Source organism: Panthera leo, chromosome D2 (genome assembly GCF_018350215.1).
Source record: "Panthera leo isolate Ple1 chromosome D2, P.leo_Ple1_pat1.1, whole genome shotgun sequence".
Taxonomy (NCBI): Eukaryota; Metazoa; Chordata; class Mammalia; order Carnivora; family Felidae; genus Panthera; species Panthera leo.
Genome location: NC_056689.1, coordinates 28,958,960 through 28,974,161, shown reverse-complemented (window position 1 = coordinate 28,974,161; position 15,202 = coordinate 28,958,960). Strand labels below are relative to the sequence as shown.

Genomic DNA, 15,202 nt, shown 5'->3' with positions numbered 1-15,202 from the left:
AAAAGATTTCATCCAATTTCAATTATACACTAAGTAAACAAATGGAAACTTAAAAGGAAGAAAGCACCAAACACACCCTTTTTCTATTTTTTGGAAATAATTAGAAGTATTGAACATTCTTTCTGTTCTAGTGGATTATTGTGAAGAATAGAGACAACAGCTACAAAAGTTAGCTACGTAGGAATTTAAATCAAATTATTGTACAGCTTTTAATGTGTCATAAACACATTAATAACTTAGAAATAGCACAGATAATACAGTAGCAGACTGTTTCCCCATACACATGATTTTCAGTTTCTGAGTGGTAAATGAAAATATAATTTTCATTATATATGTACCTATGTCTCTCCATATACAATGATGATTATATTGGGGGTAGAGCACTTTAAGTAACTAGTTTTCAGTACAGGCTAGCAAGTTATTATTTTATGGGCCAAAAAATAGAAGAACCAAGAGATAAATTAATGCTTCAAATTTTACAAAGAAATTCAATGGCAAAACTTAGAATGGTCTTCATAATCGAGGCTTTGGTTCCAATCTCAGCTTTGACACTTCCCTACCAGCTGCTTGATTCTGAGGCATTTAACTTTTCTGAACCTCAGTTTTCAATCTCTAAAGTGGGTTATTAGGTTGTTATATAGGATAGAGATTAGTAGCAAATATTTCTAGTCATATCCTCTTTCATGTGTGTCCCATCATTGTTAATAAATTTGGCTCATTCTTGTTGAATTTTTATTAAATATGGTGTTCTAAGCACTGTGTTGCAGGGCAGCAAATTATTCCAAGGAAATCTGTGAACTCATATGAATACCAAGTATCACCTCTGGACAGAATAAGTAATATGTCACATGTAATGTATTGTTGTTTTTCTAATATAGGCAGACATGGTTGCTGTTGATACAATGGAAATTGAGGAGCATATAGGTACTCCATTAAATAAATATATTAAACTATAGAAAGTACTCAAATAAGGTAAGCATAGAGTGTTTGAGGAACATAGAGTAAGACCATTAGCATAACCGGAGATAACTCCTGAGCTAAAAACTGGATAATAAGTAAAATTTACCTAGAAAAGGCATTCAAGGCTGAGGACACAGTAGGATCCAAGGCATGGAGACAGGAAATAATTTGATAGAAGTGGGAATTCTAAGCAGCTGGAGCACTGCAAAATAAAGGAAGGGTATAGGTAGTAACCAGATCTTGGGGGAGTTTTTATGCTACCTTGTAGAGCTTGGCTTTTGTTTTTAGATTGAGATCAACCTCAGATTATATACTTCTGGCTGAAGTACGGAGGGTGGATGTTGAGAGGAGAAGAGAGAAGACTAGGAGAAGGCTCAGCAGAGATGATGAGGCCTTAAACTAGAACAGTAAGGATAGATATATAAGAGGATGTCTTCAAGAAATATTTATTTTCAAATGTTTATTTATTTATTTTGAGAGAGAGAAAGGTGGGGGAGGGACTGAGAGGGAGGGAGAGAGAGAGAGAGAGAGAGAGAGAGAATCCCAAGCAGGATCTGTACTGTCAACAGAGCCTGACTTGGGGCTTGAACTCATGAAACCATGAGATCATTACCTGAGCCGAAATCAAGAGATAGATGCTTAACCGACTGAGCCACCCAGGTGCCCCTGGGAATTAATAAACTTAAAAGAAAATTAAGAGACTTATTTATGGCCTAACATATAATCTATTTTGGAGAATGTTCCATGTGTACTTGAGAAAAATGTGTTATTTACTATTAGTGGGGGATGTTGTATAGATGTCTGTTTGGTCTGTAGTGTTAGGTTTATAGTGTTATTAAAGTCTTCTGCTTCCTTCCTGATCTTCTGTCTCCTTGTTCTATTACTGAAAGTAGACTTTGAAATCTCCAACTATTATTAGTTGTCTATTTCTCCAATTATGCCAGTTTTTTCTTCACGTGTTTTGGGGTTCTGTTGTTAGGTGCGTATGTGTTTATAATTGTTACATCTTCCTAATGAATTGATCCTTTTATCGTTATAAAATGTCTTTGTCTCCAGTAACAACTTTTGTTTTAAAGTCTATTTTGTCTGATATTAGTATAGTTATTTAAACTCTTTTGGTTACTCTTTGTATGGCATAATTTTTTCCCATTCTTTTACTTTCAACCTATTTGTGTCTATGAATTTAAAGCATGTCTCTCAATGAGATACCACATCACACCTGTCAGAATGGCTAAAATTAACAACTCAGGAAATAATAGATGTTGGCAAGGACATAGTGAAAGGGGAACCCTTTTGCACTGCTAGTGGGAATGCAAGCTGGTGCAGCCACTCTGGAAAACAGTATGGACGTTCCTCAAAAAATTAAAAATAGAACTACCCTACGACCCAACAATTGCACTACTAGGTATTTATCTGAAGGATATAAAAATTCTTATTTGAAGGGGTACATGCACCCTAATGTTTATAGCAACACTATCAACAATAGCCAAATTATGGAAAGAGCCCATATGTCCATTGACTGATGAGTGGATAAAGAATATGTGGTATATATACACACACACACACACACACACACACACACACACACACACACAAATGGAATATTACTCGGCTATGAAAAAGAATGAAATCTTGCCATTTGCAACAACATGGATGGAACTAGAGTGTATTTTGCTAAGCAAAATAAGTCAGTCAGAGAAAGATAAATATCATATGATTTCACTCATGTGGAATTTAAGAAACAAAACAGATGAACATAGGAGAATGGAGGGAAAAATAAGATAAAAAGAGAGATGGATGCAAACCATGTGAGACTCTTAAATACAGAGAACAAACTGAGGGTTGCTGGAGGGGTGTTGTGTCCAAGGATGGTCTAAATGGGTGATGTGCATTAAGGAGGGCACTTGTTGGGATGAGCACTGGTGTTGTATGTAAGTGATAAATCACTAAATTCTACTCCTGAAATCATTATTACACTACATGTTAACTAACTTGGATTTAAATAAAATTTAGGGGCACCTGGGTTAAGTGTTTGACTTCGGCTCAGGTCATGATCTCACATTCCGTGGGTTCAAGCCCCGTGTTGGGCTCTGTGCTGACAGCTCAGAGCTTGGAGCCTGTGTTGATTCTGTGTCCCACCCCCCCACCCCCCTTTGCACCACCCCTGCTCATGCTCTGTCTCGCACTGTCTCTCAAAAATAAATAAATGTTAAAAATTTTTTTTGAATGAATAAAATTTAAAAATTAAAAAAAAGTGTGTCTCTTATAGAAAGCATAGTTAGATTAGTTAAAAAAATTAATTCTGCTGACATCTGCCTTTTGATTAGAGAGTTTATTCCATTTACATTTGATATAGCTACTGATAAGTTATGGTATAAGTTTGTCATTTGCTATTTATTTTCTACATGTCTTATGTCTTTGTTTCTCTATTCCTCCACTACTGCTTTCTTTTGTGTTAACTACATATTTTATATCTATATATAACTTTGCATATATATGATATATATTTTATATCTCTATATATCATATATATGAATATTTTTGAAGAATATATGTTTAGGGGCGCCTGGGTGGCGCAGTCGGTTAAGCGTCCGACTTCAGCCAGGTCACGATCTCGCGGTCTGTGAGTTCGAGCCCCGCGTCAGGCTCTGGGCTGATGGCTCGGAGCCTGGAGCCTGTTTCCGATTCTGTGTCTCCCTCTCTCTCTGCCCCTCCCCTGTTCATGCTCTGTCTCTCTCTGTCCCAAAAATAAATAAAAAACGTTGAAAAAAAAAATTAAAAAAAAAAAAGAATATATGTATATTTCTGTAAGAATGCATTTGTAAGTGTACATAAAGAAAACAGAAGGATATACATAAATAGAGAAGGCTAAAAGTTTTTAAGAGTTATTATTTTGTTTACTTATTCATAAGATTGTAATAAGATCCATAATATTAAAAAGCCCACTATTTCCCACCATTGCTAAAGTTAAATCCAAATAGTATGTTGTAGAGAGATAGCATTTTTCTCTAGAGACTCTGTAGATCCACTTTTCCCCATTAATTTCAAGATAGAGCAAAATTTCACAGTGCTTTACAAAAAGATTGATGTCTTTTAACTGTGAGACTATCCAGAGATTCAGAATTCAAAATACAAATATGCAGTATAGTTGGATAGTCAAATATACCTACTATATTGCAGTAGAAAGAGCCTAAACAATTTTTGGCCTATGTTCAAAGTTTTACTACTGCAAACAAAGTGCTGAATCATGTTTTTCTTAGAAAGAATCATAACATCAGTTTATAACCTATTTTCTTCAGTTCACTCTAACTCCTTGGACTTTTTAGGGGGCAAGAATGTGGGTCTTATTTTCAAGTAGTCAAAGTATTTTTTAAAAATTTGGTTGAGGGGTGCCTGGGTGGCTCAATCAGTTAAGCATCCGACTTTGGCTCAGGTGATGATCTTGGGGTTTGTGAGTTCGAGCCCCACGTCGGGCTCTGCTGACAGCTCAGAGCCTTGAGCCCATTTAGGATTCTGTGTCTCCCTCTCTCTCTGCCTCTCCCCCACTCATGCCCTGTCTCTCTCCTTCAAAAATAAACATAAAATTTTTTTAATTTGGTTGATAAATAGTATGTCATAATGATGAGAATGGTAAACTTCAACAGAAATGTGAAAAATTCCAAAACAGTGGGTGTTTGAACATAAACATAGGTGAGGAATTCAAAACCAGGTTATTATTTTAACAAAACCAGGCTAATATTTTAGCAAAGGCAGTGTTCCAGAGCTCTATTAAGTCTAGGAAATATGCATAATAGTAAACACAAAGTAATAGAGTGCCATGTACATACACACACACACACACACACACACATATATATATATATATATATATATATATAATCTTCACTGCTAGATGAAACTAATTCAAACATAAATTCAAACATAAATTTTTTTCCAGATTTTGATTTAAAACTTATTTTACTTATAATTATTTTTTATAGTTATTTTCTTTTTACCAGCTAGTAACATAGACAGTGTTTATGTACATTTTGAATGCCAGTACTCTATTCTTAAGGATTTTACATTTTCAAGGAAGTAAACTGGTATTTACTAATGAGTAACCTAGTTTTGAGGCAGCAGTCATAAGCAAAAGCTAAGTGGGTTCTTTTGTGCTAAGAGCTAGGGAATAACAGGAATCAACTTTCTGTTGTCTGTAGTCCCAGGAGACTGTAAACAAACTAAGAGTATTACAGAGGGACAAATAAGCATTAGTGTTCCCAGGCACACCCATGGGCAGGTTTAATGACTAAGCTATTTGAATGTGAGGCTTATGATTTCTCTACATTTACTTGGTAGATTAGAATTCAGGAAAGTGTCAGGGTGCCTGGGTAGCTCAGTCAGTTGAGTGTCCGACTCAGGTCATGATCCTAGGGTCGTGGGATCAGCCCCATGTTCAGTTCTGTGCTGTGAAGCCTGCTTGAGATTTTCTCTCTCCCTTTCTTTCTTCTCTCTCTCTCTCTCATTCTGCCCTTCTCTCCTGCACACGCTCTCTCTCTCAAATCAAAAAAGAATTCAGGAAAGTGTCCACACAGTTCTCAAAAACAAACCTGATGGATCTCTGGGGGAGGTAGTAGGACGGAATTGTCAAATCGGATTTTAGTTTTTTCTGTACTATCTTATTGTTTATAAGGAGATTATATTAATATACTAAATTGATGATTAAAAACTTTAAAAAAAAAGTTAAAAAAGAGATACGAATAATTGAGAAATAATCATATAAATGTAGATTTATGAACTTGTACCCTCTCGGGGTAATTGATTCCTCTTTAAACAGCATATTTATTTGGCATTTTTGAAGGGCATATAAAGCCACTCTAGGGGTCCAAATGGAATGTGATTAAAACTAGAGAAGAATAAATAATTAAATTAAATAATTTGGGTCATTTGAAAAACACCCTGCCTGGTATCTGCACCTCAGGACCACCTTAGGCTAACCAGGATGCCAGAATTTGTGCAAGCCTACTTACTGGGTGAAGAAAGGCAAGCTGCTTAAACTTTACCTGCCTCAAATTTTCTCAGCAATTCAGTGGGAGGTTATGCTGCTTTTTCCTTGCAGAAATGAAATCACAATTTATTTTAAGGGGAGAGAGAGAAAAAAAAAACAGAGACATATTCAGTAATAAAGATTAGAAGAGCCTTGAGATTGAGAAGTATAGCTCACTCACTGATGTCTCTCCTCTCCCAGGGTACCTGGCATTGGAGCCTGACACACAGTCACTGTTGAACTGAAGTTTGGATTTCCAAATCTACAAAGATGAAGATCAAATTGTAGACAACGGCTCCAGCAGATCTTTAAAGCCTCACCTCTGCTCTCTCCTATCCTCTTCGCTCCTCTATTTCTATATCCAATTTGCTTGCCCTGTCATCAATCCATGCACTCTGCCTAAGATACCTATTCCCACTTTTGGAACAGCCAGACACTTTTTTGTGTATGTTTTTGGACCAACTTAAATGCCACCTCATCTCTGAAGCTCCCTCTGACTGTCTCCTGGGCAGTTATTGCCCTAGCATCATGTTCCTAAGCATCTTATGTAATTTCTTTCATATTACAATTTTTATGTTGGGTTCCCCACTGGTTGAGAATTCTTTGAAAGAGAGCTAGTGACTTATTTATCTTTTTATCCCCAAAGTCTGGCATGTGCCTGGCATTTAGGAAATACAAAGTAATGTTTAAAAAATAAATTGTTAATGTGAATTTTACCTTAAGCATAATCTGTCACCATAGGGCACAACAGGGCTATCAATTGATTACATTAAAAAAAAAACAAAAAAAAAACAAAACTCTTCCTTTCTCTACTTTTTGACCAAGAATAAAAGTTAAAATCAAATTATATAACATTTTAGATAAATATTTTTATGATTTAAGGCATTAGAAACATCATGCATTTTCTATATGATTTTTCAAGTATAGCATCAGCATCACTTGGAAACCTGTTAGAAATGTAAATTCTTGTGCCTCATCTCAGACTTATGAAATCAGAAATTCTGGGCATGAAGTTCAGTAATCTGTATTTTAACAAATCCCCCAAAGATGATTCTGATGCACTTTTTTTTTTTAATTTTTAAGAGTTTATTTATATTTGAGAGAGAAAGAGATAGAGATAGAGAGAGAGAGAGAGAGAGAGAGAGAGAAAGCGAGCTTGAGCTGGCAAGAAACAGAGAGAGAAAGAGGGAGAGAATCCCAAGCAGACTCCATGCTGTCAGTGCAGAGCCCAACTCAGGGCTTGATATCACAAACTGTGAGATCATGACCTGAGCTGAAATCAAGAGTTGGACGCTTACGTGACTGAGCTGCCCAGATGCCCTGACCAAGTGTAAGTTTCTTAAGCATTTTTATTTGTTCTAGAACAATGTTTCTCAGATTTTAGAATGCAGCAGAATTGAGGCTTCTGGGTGGCTCAGTTGGTTAAACGTCTGATTCTTGGTTTTAGCTCAGGCCATGATCCCAGGGTCATGGGATTGAGCTCTGCATCAGGCTGAGCATGGAGCCTAGTTAGGATTCTCTCTCATCTCTCTCTCTCTCTCTCTCTCTCTCTCTCTCTCTCTCTCTCTCTTTCCCTCTCCTTTCTCTCTCTCCCTCTGCCCTTCTTCCCTGCTTGTAATCTCATTCTCTCTTAAAAAACAAAACAAAACAAACAAAAAAACCCTTACACTTGGTCAACAACTATTTTTATGTAATCAGAAATAAATCTTGCGTGCTTAAGACAATACGGTTTTCTAGTATTTCTTTTAATTTTGTTTGGAATTTCACACATTTTTTCATAAATGATAAAATGATACATTTGCTTTCAAATTCTAGTGTTTCATAGAAATTAAGAAAATAATCCCATTTACAACTGCACCAAAAATAATAAAATATCTAGGAATAAACTTAACCAAGGAGGTGAAAAACCTGTACTCTGAGGACTACAAAACATTGATGAGAGAAGTTGAAAATGACACAAGCAAATGGAAAGATATTCCATGCTCATGGATTGGAAGAACAAATATTAAAATGTTCATACTACCCAAAGCAATCTACAGATGTAATGCAATCCCTATCAAAATACCAACAGCATTTTTGACTGAACTGGAACAAATGATCCTAAATTTGTATGGCACCACAAAAGATCCTGATTAACCAAAGCAATCTGAAAAAGAACAAAATTGGAGGTGACACAATCCCAGATTACTACAAAGCTATAGTAATCAAAATGTATAACTGGTGCAAAAATAGACTTATAGATCAATGAAACAGAATAGAGCCTAGAAATAAACCCATGATTATATGATAATTAATCTTCAACAAAGGAAGCAAGAATTTGCAATGGGAAAAAGACAGTCTCTTCAACAAATGGTGCTGGGATAACTGGACAGCTACATACAAAAGAATGAAACTGGATCACTCTCTTACATAATACACAAAAGTAAACTCAAATGGATTAAGGACCTAACTGTGAGATCTGAAACCACAAAAACCCTAGAAGAGAGCACAGGCAGTAATTTCACTGACATTGGTCATAACAATGTTTTTCTATGTATGTCTCCTGAAGCAAGGGAAACAAAAGCAAAAATAAATGATTGGGACTATATAAAAATAAAAAGCTTCTGGAGAGTGGAAAAAAACAATCAACAAAACTAAAAGACAACATACTGAATGGGAGAAGATATTTGCAAATGACATATCTAATAGAGGGTTAGTATGCAAAATACATAAAGAACATATATAACTCAACATCAAAAAACCCCCACAAATAACATAAAAAATGGGCAGAAGACATGAACAAACATTTCTCCAAGAAAGACACAGATGGCCAACACACATGAAAATATGCTCTACATCACTTATCATCAGAGAGATACAAATCAAACCCCAATGAGATATCACCTCACACATGTCAGAATGGCTAAAATAAAAAACAAACAAACAAAAAAACAAACAAGAAGTGTTGGTGATGATGTGGAGAAAGAGGAATCCTGGGGCACTGGTGGTAGGAATGTAAACTGGTATAGCCACTGTGAAGGATGGTTCCTCAAAATTTTTAAAATAGAATGACCATATATCCCAGTAATAACACAGCTGGATATTTACTTGAAGAACAAGAAAACACTAATTTGAAAGGATATGTGCACCCCAATATTTATTGAAGCATTATTTACAATAGCCAAATTATGGAAGCAGCCCAAGTGTGCATCAATAGATGAATGGATAAAGAAGATGTGGTATATATAGACAATGGAAAATTATTCAGCCATAAAAAGAATGAAATTTTTCCATTTGCAACAATATGGATGGATCTAGGGGGCATAATGCTAAGTGAGATAAATCAATCTGAGAATGATAAATACCATATGATTTCAATCACATGTAGATTTTAAGAAACAAACAAATGAACAAAGGAAAATAAGAGACAAACTGAAAAACAGACTCTTAACTATAGAGAACAAACTGATGGCTACCAGAGGGAAGGTGGGGGGGGGGGGCGGAATGGGTGAAGTAGGTGAAGGGGATTAGGAGTACACTCATCGTGATGAGCACTGAATAATGTATAGAATTGGTGAATCACTATAGTGTACACCTGCAACTAATATAACACTGTGTATACTGGAATTAAATTCTAATGTTTCTTATACCAAATTCCTTTGTATTTTTGAGTGTCTGTAAATTGTAAGAGAATTTTAAAGTTCTGATTTTTTTAAGTTTATTTAATTACTTTGAGAGAGAAGAGAGAGCGAGAGGGGAAAGGGCAGAGAGAGAAAGAGAGAAGGGAAGGACAGAGAGGGGAGGAAGAGGCAGGGAGGGGGAGAGAGAGAGAGAGAGGAGAGAGAGAGAGAGGGAATCCCAAGCAGATTCCACACTCTCAATGTGGAGCCTGATGTAGGGCTTGAACCCACAAACTGTGAGATCATGACCTGAATGGAAATCAAGAGTCAGATGCTTAACTGACTGAGCCACTCAGGTGCTCCAAAGTTCTGAGTTTTCATTTCAGTGATCTGAAAAATTATTTTGCACTTAAGACAAAATTTCTCATTTTCAGTGTTTACAATTTCATGGAACTAAGATTTTAGTTCCTTAAGTGAGAGTTTCTCAAATTCTGGTCCTTGCATATATTCTAAAGCATAGTGGTTAAGAACATGGACTCTAGGATTCGACTGTTAATTAGGTTCAACCTTAGGTATTACCTAAATGTAGGACTTGGGCAAGTTACTTAAATTTTCTGAGCCTCCATTTACTTATTTGTAAAATAAAGATGGAGATTATAATAGCATTTATCTCATGGGGGTGCTCTGAGGAGTAAATGTTCTCAGAACCATGTCTAGCACATAAAAAATACTCAATAAGTATTATCTATTATTATTCTTAGAAATCTGTAAAGCAGTTAGGATTCTGTTTAAGTGGTGGTCTCTTAATTTCCACTCAGGTCATGATCTCAGGGTTAGTGAGTTCAAGGTCAGCATCGAGCTCCACACAAAGAGTGAAGAGCCTGCTTGGGATTCTCTTTTTCCCTCTTCTCTCTACCCTTCTCCCACGCATGCATGCTCGCATGCTCTCTCAAAATAAACAACAACAAAAAGAAATGTTTTCATTTGAGAAGCAATGCAGTATATCTAGAAGCTTCAAAGTACTGAGTTACAAAATTTTATCCTTCTAAACTAGATTAAGAAAACTTCAAAAAAGTAAACAAACACTGTACTTTCATTACTTATTATTATTATTTTAAAAGTTCATTTATTTTGAGAGAGAGAGAGAGAAAGAGAGAGTGCATGAGTGGGGTAGGGGTAGAGAGAGAGAGGGGGAGAGAGAGAATCCCAAGCAGGCTGTGAGCTGTCAGCAGAAGCCTGATGTGTGGCTCGATCTCAAGAACCAGGAGATCATGACCTGAGCCAAGATCAAGAGTAGGACGCTTAGCTGACTGAGTCACCCAGGCGCCCCTAAACAAACACAGTTTTTACTTATTTATTTTTAAATGTTTATTTTTGAGAGAGAAAGAGAGAGAGAGAGAGAGAGAGAGAGAGAGAGAGAGAGAGAGAGAGAATGAGCTGGGGAGGGCAGGGAGAGAGGGAAACAGAGGATCTGAAGTGGGCTCTGCACTGAGATTGGAGAGCCCGATGTGGGGCTTGAACTCAGGAACTGTGAGATCATGACCTGGGCTGAAGTTAGACACTTAATGGACTGAGCCACCCAGGCACCCCACGACCCCTGTATTTTTAAAGCTTGCACATGTATTTCATGATCACTATGGAAAAATTAAGCAGTCTTTTCAATATATATTTTCTCATCCAATTGAACATGTAGCTGATGGTTAGGGCCAATGAGGCTGAAGTTCAATGAGGTTAAAAATGTGCTCCTTTTGGCACACCTATGATAGTATTAATTCTGTTAAATTTGTGAAAACTATGCTCTAGTATCAGAACTTTAATTTGTTCTCTATTCAAATTTTCTAAAATAAGAAAGGCAATCTATAATAAAATTTCCATGTAATTGCATGAACCAACTGCAGTGTACTGACAATAACAGTGATGCTCCTGAAACAGAAATGTTGGCTGGCACGTTATGGAACCAGGTTGGAATGCTGGCGGAAAGACCAAGTGGCACTCGGAGATCTTGGAAGGCAGGAGGTTTATTTTACACTGGTGGGCTCGGAGGAGATCATTCTCCAGAGGTCTGAGACCCAAGCACAAGCAGGGGGACAATTCACCATCTGTTACTTCCGCATTCCACATTAGTAGTAATTTGGCACACACGGCAAGCAGGGCAGGAAGAAGAACCCGGAAGAGGGGTCTCTAAGCGAGAAACTAGAGCTTATGTCAGTCCCATAGGCCATGTTATGGTGCATAACTTTACTTATTTTCCCAACATTTCCCCCTTTGATGCCTCTTTTAAAAATATTTTTTTAGTACGCATCACCCTTTAGCTCTAGGGGTTGGTACCCTTGGAGGGCTAAGATGTGTGTTGCAGTTTGGCAAGCAATGGTGTTTTCAGTGAAGCATACCAGGGTTTTAAGATACAGAGGCCGATGGTCACAAGTAAAATTATGGAAAGGAGGGGTCCTGCCAGGGCAGGAAGCCAGGATTTCCAGTTTGTGGGGCAGCCTCTAATAGTCCAATAGTAAGGAGCAAGAGTTGGCAGAGTTGCATCCAAGCACCTGGACTTAGTCCACACGCTGATTCCTCAAGCTTCTGCTGTGCACAGGCCAGCCAGCTTCCGGGGTGTGGCTGGAGCAGGGCTGAAGATCTCAGGGGCTGGGATCTTTTTGAGGGTCAGTTTAAGCGGGTCGACCAGGTCTGAGTTACTTTCCCAGGTTGAGGGCTCTTTAGAGTTGGCCTTCTTAATTCTGGAGTGATGGACCCATGGGGTCTTATTATTATCCCCACAGAATAACCACCACAGAAGATTGTCTATACATGAAATACTGTGACAATTTTTCTGAAGTTTACCTCAAGGTGTCTAGTTTAGGCAAACAAATATTAAAAGACAATCAGAACTGGAATTTAACACTCATAACAGTGTGTTGTTAAAACATAGTTTTTCTCTCTAAAAACTCCCATTTCCAGAGATAGCCAAATCGAGACCAATGCATTTGTAGAACAAATCCAGTTTTAACAAACCTGGCCTAATTATTTACATAAGCTCAGCAAAAATAGTGACAAAGTTTGCTTTGTTGGAACCTTTTGTAAGGAATCTCCAGATTGAACTTTTAGTAGCCTCTCCAGGCCAGAAGCCAAGCCAAATACTTGCCATCAGACAGGCCTGCAACACCTGTAGATTTGGGCAAATTCCTCTTCATGAGGTCCCCAAGATATCCTGAGGTTCCTGCACCTGCCAGGAAGTGACCTTCTTTACTCACCTAGTGAGACTGCTGGGAACTCTGCAAGCAAGGTATCAGGCCAACATTTCTAAGGGGCTTTATGGCTCTGTATTTCATAAAGCCACCTTTAGTTCCTTAAAGCTGTCTGGTCATATCTGAGTCTATGCATATAATTCTCAAATATGACATTCCAGTCAAAGCCTTGGTAAAATAACCAGTATTTCCAATGGTGATCTGTAACAAGATGAACAGATTCTTATTGAACTTATGCAAACAACTGTAATTGTTATGAAAGAAAGAATACTGAGAGTTTTTGAATTTCCGAGAGTTTAGGTAGAGAGAAAAGATAAACGCTTCAGTTTACAAATGAATTTCTGTGTATTCTTAATCTGGAAGAGCAAACATTAGAGAACCAGCAATATTTCCAACAAGAGTCTCAAAACTATAATCTTCCTCAGTTCATTTAGTCCTATGTTTCTAATTCTTGTTCAGTTTGAACGCAGCTTTTCAGTTCTAGAAATTCTTTCATCAAAGACCTCATAAAAATGAAATCTAAAGCTTTGGTTTTCCCAGCAGAGAAAAAAAAACCCTTTGTTTACACTGTCTTATCAAGAGCAGATCAACAGTCCAAGAAAACTTTGTCTTTTGAACACAGAGAAAGGCAGGATTTCAACCTTATACCAGTGTACTTTTCAAATTCCATTTATCTCAACCTTAGTCCATCCTGAGCACACACAAAATTCCGTTCCAAAGATTTCCCTTCAAAAACCTTCTACAACTTTCCTTTGCCTTCAAACTTCGTACCAAAGCCATTTCTCTCCAAACAACCAGTCTCATTTAGGACAAAATTATTTTCTTTTACTCTCAATAAAAAATGTATTTCCATTCCTTATATCTTTCTTACATACCTCCTACTTTCCTACATACAAGGTTGCTTTCCTTGTTTACACCAGAATTTTTTTAGATGGTAAGTTCATGAACCAATTAAGCACAAAGCATGTTTTCCATCAGGTCCAAACAGCCTTCGTTTCTCTGCAATAAGAAGTTAAAAACACAAACCTATGTTGAGTAATCAAAGCTTTAGCACTCCATCCTATTTGGAAAGTTTCAGGTTACCAAAGACCTTAAAAGCTATCTTAACAATTACCCATGAAAACTTTGAGACAGACAAAATTAACTATCATTTTAAGTCATCTTTTTGCTAACAAATTGCAACAGAGATAACATGAGCTTATTTGACCTTTGCTGATAACTTTAAACACAGGTCCAACGAACTTAAATTAGTTCAAAAAATTTTTTTTGCATTTTTAAAAATTATGTTTTTTTTAAATTTTTTATTTTTAAAAATTTACATTCAAATTAGTTAGCATATAGTGCAACAATGATTTCAGGAGTAGATTCCTTAGTGCCCTTTACCCATTTAGCCCATTCCCCCTCCCACAACCCCTCCAGTAACCCTCAGTTTGTTCTCCATATTTATCAGTCTCTTCTGTTTTGTCCCCCTCCCTGTTTTTATATTGTTTTTGTTTCCCTTCCCTTATGTTCATCTGTTTTGTATCTTAAAGTCCTCATATGAGTGAAGTCATATGATTTTTGTCTTTCTCTAATTTCACTTAGCATAATACCCTCCAGTTCCATCCATGTAGTTGCAAATGGCAAGATTTCATTCTTTTTGATTGTCGAGTAATACTCCAATATATATATATATATATATATATATATATATATATATATATATATATATATATACACACACACCACATCTTTATCCATTCATCCATCAATGGACATTTGGGCTCTTTCCATACTCTGGATATTGTTGATAGTGCTGCTATAAACATGGGGGTGCATGTGTCCCTTCGAAACAGCACACCTGTATCCCATGGATAAATGGTGAGTAGTGCAATTGCTGTGTCATAGGGTAGTTCTATTTTTAGTTTTTTGAGGAACCTCCATACTGTTTTCCAGAGTGGCGGCACCAGCTTGCATTCCCACCAACAATGCAAAAGAGATCCTCTTTCTCCACATCCTCACCAACATCTGTTGTTGCCTGAGTTGTTAATGTTAGCCATTCTGACAGGTGTGAGGTGGTATCTCATTGTGGTTTTGATTTGTATTTCCCTGAGGATGAATGATGTTGAGCATTTTCTCATGTGTTGGTTGGCCATCTGGATGTCTTCTTTGGAGAAGTGTCTATTCATGTCTTTTGCCCATTTCTTCACTGGATTATTTGTTTTTTGGGGGTTGAGTTTGAGAAGTTCTTCATAGATTTTGGGTACTTACCCTTTATCTGATATGTCATTTGCAAATATCTTCTGGTTGCCTTTTAGTTTTGCTGATTGTTTATCCTTCACTCTGCAGAAGATTTTTATTTTTATGAGGTCCTAAGAGTTCATTTTTGCTTTTGTTTCCCT

General features: G+C 36.9%; 1 long non-coding RNA gene across 1 annotated transcript; it reads left to right on the top strand.

Moving 5' to 3' along the window:
• The first annotated feature begins 62 nt into the window (after positions 1 to 62).
• On the top strand, positions 63 to 6,733 carry LOC122201709. Its single transcript, XR_006194311.1, has 2 exons — positions 63 to 972; positions 6,185 to 6,733. It is a non-coding gene; the product is annotated as an uncharacterized LOC122201709 (long non-coding RNA).
• The last annotated feature ends 8,469 nt before the right edge of the window (positions 6,734 to 15,202 follow it).